We start from the raw sequence: 12,307 nt of genomic DNA, 5'->3' as shown, positions 1-12,307 counted from the left end.
CACACACACACACACACACAATCCTAGCTCTTAATATGCACAAATATTAGTAAATAAAAACTAAATAAATCTAAAATAAGCCAAATTGAAAGACAACATTAAATTCAGGATCTTTGGAGGGAGCATTAGTAGTTGTGAACATCAATAAATGCTTCACACAAGAAATGACATTTAAATAGAATTCTGAAGATGTAAGGAGTGCTGTGAGATTGGTGAATAGGTGTTGCTATAGTATTTCACCCTACAGCCATCCAGAAATGATAGTGCTGCTTGCATTACTCAATGTGTAGATTCAGATAACAGCAAATGCACAAACTTACTGACCACGCTGTGGGGAGGAAATATCCATAAAACAAAAAATAGAGAAGAGAACTATAGTCAGAACAGGCATTTTTCATAAGTCTCTCATTAGTCTCTTGGCTCAGTCCTTTTGATGTGTTGGCCCATTTAATTATCTCGACTAAAAAAGTCTTACTGGGGCTCTTCTCCCTTTCCTTCCCCACGGGTTACCAAAGGAAATCTGGGAGGATCCTACTCACGAACAGTTCTCAAGTGCTGCTGCTGCTTTGTTTCTTGTGATTCTTGTGTCTCTGTTTGGGCACCATATGTTGTGATATGGGAGCCACCCGCCAGTGGCTGATAGAGTCTAACTCAGACCTGTAAAGTGGATCTCTTCATGTGAGAGGAAGATGATGATACAAGAGGACTGAGAGACCATTGCGTTCTCTGACCTTTCTCTTCTTCCCTCTTGCCTCCAATTTATTTCATTCTCATTCCACAAGGAATTATCTGTGAAGGCTGTTTTACAACTCCTTCAAGTTTATGATTCACAACTGTGGAAGCTCTTGGAGAATTGACCTGCCCCTTCACCTGGTCATGGTCCTTAACAAATAGGGAATACATTTTAGAGCTTCATATACAAGTACATAGCTGTTTGTTGAAGACAGAGAATTGGGGCAATGTCAGTGGATTGTAAAGTGAAGGAAGAAAGTAATGTCAAGTGAAGCTAGAAAGATGGTTTGGGGCCAAGTTTTGAAGAGCTTCAAATGCTAAATAGAGGACTTTAATATTTGAGACTGGGGCAACAGGAAGCCATGAGGGTTTATTGAGTAGGAAAGTGACCTATTTAGTTCTTCACTTAAGGAAAAACATTTTGGACTCTTTAAAGAGAGTAGATTGGAGTAAAGAAGAGACTAAAGCAGAATGACCAATTAGGAAGCCACTGCAAAATTGCAAGTATTAGGAGTGATGAGGGCCTAGACTAAGGTTATGAGAAGCGAACAGAAAAAGAGTTGTATGTGAGAGATGTTAAGAGGATAGAAATGACAAGGATATACTCACACACCATCTCTTGGCAACCAATAGGATGTCCACAAATATTGTAACATGGCACATTTTTTTCAGATATTTTGGGTGTATTGATCACTTATGCCAGTTTTTTCCATTTTCCTTTTTTTTATTTTTGTTTTTTTTAATAATATATGACATATGTGATAACTCTGCAAGAAGAAGGGTTAATAGAAATTTTAGCAATGGAAATAATAACTAAAGATGTCAATAAAAATATACTTAACAAAACAGTTATTGAAAGAATTAAATCTGGAATCATAAGAAAATATAATATGATTTTTAAAAACTTATTAGGGTCATAATTCATTCTTTCCAGTACTTAATATGTTTCATCTGAAGTGTATTAGAGCTGTCTAAATTATCTCATTGAAAAATCAACTTCAGAATTTATTCTGCCAATTTAAATGCACATTCATAATAGGTAAATGTGATTATAAAAATATTTTTTTAGATATAAAGAACAATGAATCTGGAAATATCCATGTATTCATATATGCAATGTGTTATCTGAGGTGGTCCTTTAAGTCATGTAAAATCAATTTACAAAGAGCAGTTATTTATTATATGGCAGATCTTCATAAAATGTCAATTAATATAACTTTATATAATGCAGTATGTTGTCATGGAGAAATTACAGACTTAAGATTCAGACAACATGGAATTTGCCTTGACTGTATATTACTTGTGAGACTGTGGGCAAATCAGCTGACTTAAAATGAGAGTTGTAATAGATGAATTTGAAGATCTCTGATAACTCCAAATACATGATTTTGTTATCTTATATAACAGTTTGATGTATGTATGTATGTATTGAATCATAGGATTTGGACATGAAAGTAATATAGTTGAAAGAGTCTTGGATTTGGAATCATAAGATCTTTAAGTTCTGAAACTGCTACTTAATTTCCATGTAGGGATAAGTCACTCTTCCAGATCTGTTTCTCACAGAATCAAAAACTGATAGAACAAAATAAAAAGAATGAAAGCATAGAAAAATATGTAAGTAATCTCATATCAAAAATAACTGATGTCAAAAACAAATTGAGGTATAATCTAAAAATTATTGGACTTTCTAAAAACTTAACTATAAAATATTTGAATACTAAAATTTAAGAAATCATGAATAAAAATTACCAGTACCCATTACAACCAAAGGGCAAAAGGAAAATAGAAAGAATCCAGGAGTTGCATCCTTAATGAGAAACCTCAAAATGGAAACTCCCAGGAATATACTGCAAGTAGTCAGAAAGAAAAGAATTTAAGTATTTCAGAACCAGTCAAACTCACATAAGACCTGACAACTACAACTTTAAAGGAGGGGAGAACATGGAATATACATTTTTTTAAGAAGACAAAGGAAAGAGGTTTACAACCAAGAATAACTTACATGGTAAAATTTAGTATAATCTTGTGGAGCAAAGTAAAATGCATTTTTAATTAAATAGGGGGTTTTCCAGTATTCCTGATGAAGAGAGCAGAAATGAAAAGGAATTTTGAAATTCAAAGGAATCAGAAGAAATGTAGGAAGGTATATGCTTTGAGTTTTTGGAAGGGGACCTATTTTAATGAAGTGTTTATATTCTGGTAAAGGAAGAAGAAGCAAATGTGTCTTAAAAACTAATGACTTTAAAAGTCATAGTTAAAGATCTATTACAACTCTCATTTTAAGTCAGCTGACTTGCCCAAGGTCACACATAGAAGACCTGGAACCCGGATAAAGGAATAGATATTGATAATTATAAGAAAATAAAGGAAAGGAAAGGGGGAGGAAAAGAATGGAGAATGGGGAGAAAGAGAAATAAATTTTAAGTGTGGATACAAAGAAAGGTTAAAATAAAAGAAGAAAGAAAAATCAAATTAAAAGAGGGACAGGGTACCAGAACATGCTGGTAGTAGAAGTCTGAATGAAAATTGATAAGTTAAGAATACCAGCTAAGGGAAAGGGAGAGATCCCAAAAAGGGAAACAGGGGTCATCAAAGACTATTTTCCCCTCAATTTTGCCAATGACTTTCCATACTTAAGAGTCAAAGAAACTGCTCCTCATATATGCTTCTTAGGCAGAAAAGTAAAATGCCAGTTACATATCCTTTGTATCTTATTTCTTGGTAACAGTAGCTATGTATCAAAATAATTCATTCATTAAATCTGGAACCAGAAATCTTTTGATTATTAAGTCAGCAATAAGTAGCACACTTTATTGGGCTTTAAGCTTGTTTCAGAAAGCATTGGGAAGAAGGTATATACTGGCTTTTAAGTCCTAATTAGTTTTTCTTTGAATAACCTAATGGTTTCCCTGACATTAGTTAAGCTATTATTCTTGCGTTTTTAGATTTAGTCAGTTTGGGATCTGAATTGTTGGTAGCATATGATGTCACCAAATTTACTGGTAATGTTTTCTGGAAATGAATGTCTGTCACTAGCTGAAAGTGTTAACTTAAGAGGCCAGTTAGACTCAGGACAAATTCTTGTGGTAATGACAGGGGCCTGAGAGATAATGCTGACATATATTTTCCAAAATTTTAACTGTTTGCTGGAAATGTTTTCCTTGAATATGTTACATGAAAATGTGCTATATACTCAGTGATGTTGCTGGAAGATTTATCATTTTCTAGGTTGTTCTTAATCAGCAAACTCATTTAAAAGTCACAAAGCAAAGATGATGAGAAATATGGAAACTGGAAAGGGTCTATATGCTGTGACTAGTCATTTTTTTAATCATGTAAGGAACTTTGCATTATAAATGGCTAATATGAAATTTGGAACAGCAACTTAGTCCTCTTACATTAGAGGCAGACTTTTTAAAAATCAAGTTGTCAAAGCTAATTTGTAGGTATCTAATTTTTTGTTGAGAAAGAACTATTAAGACTGTCTTTGTAGAAGCTTACTCATTTTAAAAGTCAGTCCACTGCAGACTCCCAATTTTTTTTTTTATTTCAGATACAATATCAACAAGTACAGGTATAACAAAAGATATCATAAAATGCATTTGGCCCAGTTTCACAGGTTAAGCTAACCTAAAAGTCTGAATACTAATTAATAGTAATGACCTCTCACGTGGATAGTATGTCAAATCACTTAATGACTTGTCTCATTTGTTAAAAATACACAAGATGGCTTTTTGAGAATCTGCTAGATCTTAAAGAATGTTTGATTTTTTTAGAGATAATTTCTGTGATTATATGATTATGAAGACAATTGAATCTTTAACATTACTTTCCTATTAAATTTTACTGTGAAGTGAGATCTTCCTTGTTAGGTACTTGTTATCAAGTAGATTGAGATTTTTTTTTTTTTTTTTGTGAGGGTGGGGGATTGGGGAAGAGATGAAGAAAGGGAGTGAATATCAACATTCAGTTGTCTTTGTTTTCCTTTCTTTTTTTTTTTTCTCTGTAATGCCTCTCCTAGATTTTCTACTTAATAAGTATTGTCATGATAAATTTCTTGCCTTCACTAATAAGGGAGAGGGGAATGGTAGGAGGATTTGACATTATTACACTTGAAAACTTACTACTAAAGATAGGATATGCATAAATGCAAAGTATTAATGGTAGACTAAGGCAATTTTTACTTTATGCATGATTTTCAAAAGAAGAAGAAACCTTAGGACAGGAGAATGAATATGCTATGAATGTAAAAAGCAGCAAGTTTAGAGTTAGAGCAGCTTTCCTGTATGATTGATTTGTGTATCTCTAGGACTTCTTTGCAAAAATAAAAGATTGGTCTATCACAGAATCAAAACATTTCTGAGTTGGAAAGGACTTCAAAAAACTTCTTAAATCTACTCAACACTTACTGAACAAGACTTTCTTCTGCTTAATGCTTGAGCAATATCATCTAGGTTTTGGTTGAATATATCCAGGGAAGGGGAATTGATTCTACAGCTTTCCAAGATAGCCACTTCCATTTTTAGAAAATTCTTAATTGTTAGGGCATTTTAAGAACTTAAAAATACTATTTCACCACTGCATGAATTGAACTGAATGCATGAAATATAAACCTGACCTCAATTTCATTGTTAGGAAGCTTTTTTTTTTTTTTTAATGGAACTTAAACTTTTTTTCCTTTCTCATACATTACAAATTTAGACCTGGAAGGGACCTTAGAGATCAAATAATCAATGCTCTTATTTTGCAGAAGAGAAAATTGAAGTTTAGAAAGGTTGTGACTTACACTTACCTAGTAATCATCTGAAGTGGGATCTGAAGCCAACTCTTCCTGTTTCCAATTCTATCATGCAATTTAATTGTGTTCCATTCTTCTGTGTTTTTAGTGCTTTCCTCTGGTGTCAAGCAGAATAACTAATCACATTTTCTACTAACCAACTATTTCCTCCCAGGGTCTTTTTTTTTTTTTTTTTTTTTTTTTTTTTTTGCCTCAGGTAATTGTCTCTCCCCACCTTCATTCTTTCAAAAAGACCTCATGTGGCATTTATTTAATCTGTCTTAAACAAACAAACAAAAAACCTGGGGATTTTGTCCCATGTAGTTTCATTTAATGATTTCTTCAAGTACAGCAGTGGAAAACCAGGCTTCAGACCAGACCCATTGGGAGCTACTTGATCCTGCCCTAATCCCAAATCACTCTGGCTCTCACTCATTGGCCAACTGTAGGTCCAAGCCCAAACCTCACTTGGTCATTATTTGGGTTTTGATGGCTCTGAGTATAAAAAGTAATAGTTTTGTTCTGGCTAGAAACCGTGAGAGTCTTCCCTTCCCAGATTGATTTCATTTCTTATTTAGCCTGAATCACTTAATCTCTTAGCAGACAAACTGAGAACCTGGGAAAGACCTTAGCTTAAAAAGATCAAGGTCTCCTCCTGCGTCCAGGAACATCTCCAGGCATCCTGATCTATATCTTGCCATTGGACCCAGATGACTCCGGCTGAATTTGCACAGACGCTCCCTTAAATCTGATTCATTTGCATATCAAGACATCACCTTCCATAAGTCATTGGTCCTCCTCAAGAACAGAGAACAAGCAACAACATATGACATGATTTTAATATTTAACTATCTTGATTGCACTCCTCAGAGGGCCCTCCAGTTTATGTCTGTCCATCCGTTTGTCTATCTATTCTTCTATCTGTTCATCTATCTATCCATCCATCCATCCATCCATCTATCTATTTATCTGTCTGTCTATCTATTTATCTATCTGTATCTGTCTATCTCTCTATCTAAGTTGTAGCATCAGTAATTGAACAGTGAACTTGCTATTTTCTAACCAAAGTAAAATATAATGGAGTTATCACCTCCCTACTTCTGGACAATATCTCTCCATCAGTCTAACAAGTAGCTTTTTAGCTGCTATAGCACATTGTTAACTCTTGATTTTGAAGTCTCTTAAAACACTCAGATAAATCCTCTTATGCATATTATTTAACTACTGACTCAAAGAGGGTCTCAAGGTATAAAAAGAGATTCATTTGTTTGGACTTGGTAATTGAGTGCTTTTGTTTAGATTGATTGTACTTATTTGTAATGAGATTTTTTTTCCTTCAGTTTTTATTTGGAGAAAATTGAGGAGTGAGTGAGTAGCAGTAATGATACCCCCTCAAAAAAGGAAGTAAAAATAATAAAAAGAACATGATCAAAACTTTTTTAATGCACTGAAAAAACAAAAAACAAAAGGGAAGTCAGAAGGAAGCACAGACAAGAAAGTTTTAAAAGTAACATGGTGAATATATTATATAGTATAGTAGCGTATTGTAGGTATTCACTTCCAGCCCTGTGTGAATTTAATAGCCAGCCTATGCTATATTTCACCTTTTCCTACCCCCTTTTTTTTTCCAGATTTCTTCATTTGTCACAGGTAACTTTTTCTAATATTATTAACTTGGGCTGATATGAAAGAAGAATATCTAAATACTCTTTTTAAAGTACTATTGAAAATTTGCTTATTTTATCTTTTTTGCTCTTTTTTAATGCTACTTTCATTTGCTATTCTACTTATCAAATCAATATTTAATTATATAATAATTAGAATGTTATAATTTGTGAGCTCCAGAGGTAGAATTCATAGCTAAGACAGAATTAGAAATTTTTGTTTTGTTAATAAGTGATAATTGTTTTCATAGTTTCTCATTATTATTGTTAATTCAAAAAACTTAATCTTGCAAAAGAGAAAATGAAACAACTGCTATATAGGGAGCAAAACTCAGTGATATATGTACTCCTTTTGGCTTATAAATGTAAACTTTATCCTTAATTATCCAAACTAATAAAAGGAAAGAGTATAACAATTTGACCATGAACTGTCCAGGCATTTATATTTGACATTGATATGTGTCATATTACATTTGACAGCAGATTTACATTTCAAAATACACTTCTTAAAAGTTAACACTAAAATTAAATTTACCCTCCTTAAATATACACTGATAACTAGGAAGTATACTGAACTATAAGAGGAAGTTAAGTGTTCTAAGAAGGAATAATAAAAAGTTGATTACATATTTATAAATACAACAAATTGTCTTTGTTATTTATGGTGTGGAATTATTGGTATGATACTTAAAATTTTTGAGTTACAAAGATTTCGTTATTTTTTTATTTATAAATCTTATCTTTCACATTATGAGAGCTTAAACCTAATTAACCAATTATTTATTTATACTTAAAAGTCCTTCTTAACTATTACTCTCGTCTACAAAATTTGGTATAGAATTCCGATTAAGAAATGAGGTTGTAGTAGTGATGGAAAAATCTTTAATAATATCCTTTTCTCTGCTATTCAGTTTAATAAATTACTACATTGGTACAAAATTATGGATGTTTGGGTTCATTTAAAATATGAGCATATAGCAAATTAAAACTCAAAGTATCATGTCTCTCACATTTAGAAAATTCCATTAGGGCTCAAAGGGGCAGCTGTTTTGGTTCAGTGGGTAATACACCAGACCTGAAATCAGAAAAACTCATCTCCTGACTCCAAATCTAGCCTCAGACATGAGTATGTAACCCTCAGCAAGTCATTTAGCCTCAGTTTCCTCAACTGTAAAATGAGTTGGAAAAGGTAATGAAAATCCTAAATGGGATCACAAAGAAGTGGAAACAACTGAAACAAATGATAATATTGAGAATCACTAATACTGCTATAATATATTAGTGATGGCAAAATATGAAAACAAAAAGAGGGGACAACTCTATTATCAATAGTTCTTATGTATGTAGTTTGTTGCCTTTGGAATTCTTGATTCTCAAGATAACTGCTACTATATCAGATTCACACCAGGATTTGTAGAGAAAAATATCTATTGAGGATAAATGATCAACTACCTTTTGTAATATAACACTTTTGTGTATGTGTGTGTGTGTGTGTGTGTGTAAATACTTTATTTCCTTTAAAATGATACTTCTCCACCATTTCATAAATATCTAAATGATAATAACAAGAACAATTGTGAAGACCATGTATTTAAAATCAGCCAGAGTCAGGAATTCAGGTTAAGGGAAAAATCTTCAGTCTTTATTCTCAGTAGAGGTGAAGAAGGATTGCGATAGCAATATGGGCAGATAGGAAGCCACCTAGCAGAGGGGCATTGGAGGTGAAGGGCGGTCGTGATAGCAATGTGAGCAGCTGTGACAAGATGCCAGCCATCAGTCTCTCCTTCCTTTTTCCTTTCCACTCCCCTGCCTCCACCTACCAAAAACATCATTTCCTATACAACACATCAGGACTTGCACAAAGAGTGGGCGGGGACCATTCTTTCTCCAAGCTTATGGTCCAATTACTACTTAGCCTCACGTGCTTGGGAGTGCATCAACTCGAGCCTCAGCCCATATTTTAGTATATTTTATTTTAGTATATTTTAGTAGGATTTTAAAGTATTTATAACAATAATATAAGATTAATGCTAACAGTTCTTTTAAGAGATATGAAATTGTATTTGACAGATACGTAGGGCTTATCTAAGTGACCACAATGGCTGGTGGCAAAGTTAAGACCAGATAGATATATTATCCCTGAAACTAAGCTCTTTGCTTTTTCCATTAATCATATCATAGGGTTTGGACCTGGAAGAGATTATTTAGAAATCATCTCATTCAATCTCTTCTCTTATAAAGAAGGAAACAGATAAATTAATTGATTTGTTTAAAATGATATGGTAATGGAGGTAGAATTTGAACTTAGGTCTTCAAATTCCAAATCCAGTTTTCTTCCCAGTACTCCATGCTACAGGGACTAACCTTTACCTTTGCTTTATTTGTTTTATCTGGATATTTTCACTAGAGACAAGCATGTCAATCTCCAAGTTCAGAAAACCCTTTTCTATAAATCTGTGTATTCATGTTTACATGCTCTTGATGAATGGATTACCATTACTGTCATAAGCAAGCTACCCAAATTTCAGTTCTTAGGCCAACTTGTTGCTGTTTTGTTCTGTAATCATATCTCCTATAACTTGTATCTCTGAGCCCAACATTAGGTTTTATAGACTTTAAGTGCTATAGATAAGAAGGAAAACTCAGTAAGGGCCACAGTAAGGGCTGAATGAGGGCCTATGTGACTTGCCCTTGCTATGGGGTTCTTGGAGCATGGTGCTGCATCCATAGTAGGGGTTCAGTATATACTTATTGATTTATAAAACATGCCAGGAGTATATCTCTTCTTAAACAATAGCATGACAAAGTGTAATCATTGTTAAATTACAAGCATATTTGTGATTGTCACCAAATAATTTCTTTTATAAATCTGAGATCCTATGCAAAAAAGTATCTGATAATCAAGACTTTATAAACATTGTATCTAATTACCAATATTAATCAATGTTAAATTCATCATTTAACCTGTTAACTCATGCAGCCTGTACTTTAGGCAGCCAAATCTCACAAAAATATATCTCATAGCTATTAATCTCTTGTGATTACAATGTTGTGTGATCTCTCATTCAAAGCTTTATCCTCCTACATATAGGTATAGTTTAGAATTTTCTACCATTCATTGAAAGCTCCAAACATGTAATTTTGAATGAGAGGGGCTCAGTATATGGAAAGCTGAAATGTATAAGTAAATGTGTTTCTTTCTCTGTTAAATAAAGACATCTTTTTAATTAGAAAAATCTCAATAATCAAAATCTTTACTTTGCAGGAACCTGTCTTTTCCTAAAAGGAAGATATACCAGTGAGACAGAGATGTGTCCTGGCTTTCTTAAACTATACTACTATAAAAATAGTTTAGAGATGGCTTTCATTTCTCTACAGCAGTTCATCAATTTTAGCAAAAGTTGACATTGGTTTTTTGCCTATGTACTTATTGGGATAAGTTCACACATTCCTCCTCAAAGATCTTGTGCCTACCTGTACAGCTAAACTGAGCCTCTGTTTACTTAATTGTAATCACACACAAATCAGCTTTGTGGGTGGAAAAGGGAGAAACTTTGGCACACAAAAGAGGAAGTAACCTCCATTCAGTATTTGCAGGTGACAAAAGGAGAAAAAGAACAGAGGAAGATTTAATTATAACAAGTAATTTTAGGACTCTTGTCCAATGATCTGTATAGTACCACAGAATAAATAACTCAGTGTTCTTAATTTCATAATCAAATAACCTTTGCTTTTATCATGCACATTTGGCATAAACATTAAGAAGATGTCATTAAAATAATGATTTGATTTTTTTTTTCTTCTCTAAGGGATATTTCAAGTTAAAAAAATTCCCACAGAGCAAAAGAATAATTTCACTATTGTTAAATAGAATAGGTCTAATCATGTGTAACATAATTCAGTATTCCAAATAATAATAATAATAGACATTTATTGAGTTTATCATATTAATAGTATTAACAATGGGATTCATAGGACTATAAAAATTAACTATAGAAGGGAATTTAAAGTAGTCCTCCCCAGTCTCCCCACCCAATCTCAAGCCCTAATTTTTCAGCAAGTTCTTATAGCTGCTAAGTAGCAAAGTAAAGATTAAAACACAGTGCTCCTTCTGAACCTAGACTTCTTTTCCCTCTTCCACGAAGGAAAATTTATAATTTTACATAGTTTTCAAAGAGAAATGTGGATTTTTACTTTTCATAGGTCTTTTATAATAAGGGTGAGGTTTTTTTTATTTGAAATGAAACTATATTGTTAGTACTTTACATCAGATTTCTAGAAAGGACTTGAGCAATTTGTCTTTAATGTTTGTTTTTTTGGGAGGAGGAGTCTGGGGGAAGTTGGGTACATTAGACCTGTGAGTTCATTATTATATGGTGATCCCAGGAAGAAACTCCCTCTACCAAGGCAACTCAGCACTTTCTTTACAAATTACAGATGAAGGAGATGAAGTGACTTGCATGGGGTCATATAGCTATTATGTATCAGAAGTGATATTTGAATCCAGGTCTAGTCATCGCCATAAAGTCTTATTCTGATGCCTTATGTAGGCATGAAAGTGACATTTGGTTCTGAAGGGCCAGCCAAATGAAGCATAATTTCTTGTAGATTCTATTATTGTCAAAAAGCTTCAAATATGATCCCCCCAATTTTGTTTCTTTTCCAAAGACCATCCTAACTAAATAGGGAGAGGCTTATTATTAGTAGGCTTGGCTACTTGGTGACATAAATATTTGACTATGTCACTAGTTGAAATAAAGAAAAATAACCTCAGTTGTGTGTAGGTCATTTCAGTTTCTAGAGTAATGATACAAATGTGTCTCAGAAGGGAGTAGAGAGTATTAAGAAACATACAGATTCTAGGTTATCTTTAAGTATTAACCTTAGCTGTTGGTGTTCTAAATGTGAAATCTGTATCTAGTGACCAGTGGGTGGTCATACAACCAGAAGAATGTAACAATTTTGACAATCTCAAAAGGAAGTTGTAACTAAATATTAAAATAATTCCCAGATTTTCCTAGGAGAGACACATAAATGATTTGGTGAAGTTAGGTTTTCCATGTATCCAAAATCAAGAACAAACATCATTTCATGGCACATTTTGTCATCTTGTATGGCATGATAAATATTT

The 12,307-nt window shown here is 33.2% G+C and overlaps 1 protein-coding gene across 4 annotated transcripts in view; it reads left to right on the top strand.

Annotated features, from left to right (window-relative positions):
• Window positions 1-12,307, top strand: part of AHI1 (Abelson helper integration site 1) — a 247,360-nt gene that overhangs the window by 147,971 nt on the left and 87,082 nt on the right. The window lies entirely within an intron of this gene.

The sequence above is a fragment of the Antechinus flavipes genome, chromosome 4, assembly GCF_016432865.1.
Source record: "Antechinus flavipes isolate AdamAnt ecotype Samford, QLD, Australia chromosome 4, AdamAnt_v2, whole genome shotgun sequence".
NCBI lineage: Eukaryota > Metazoa > Chordata > Mammalia > Dasyuromorphia > Dasyuridae > Antechinus > Antechinus flavipes.
This window is presented reverse-complemented; position numbering and strand designations above follow the sequence as displayed.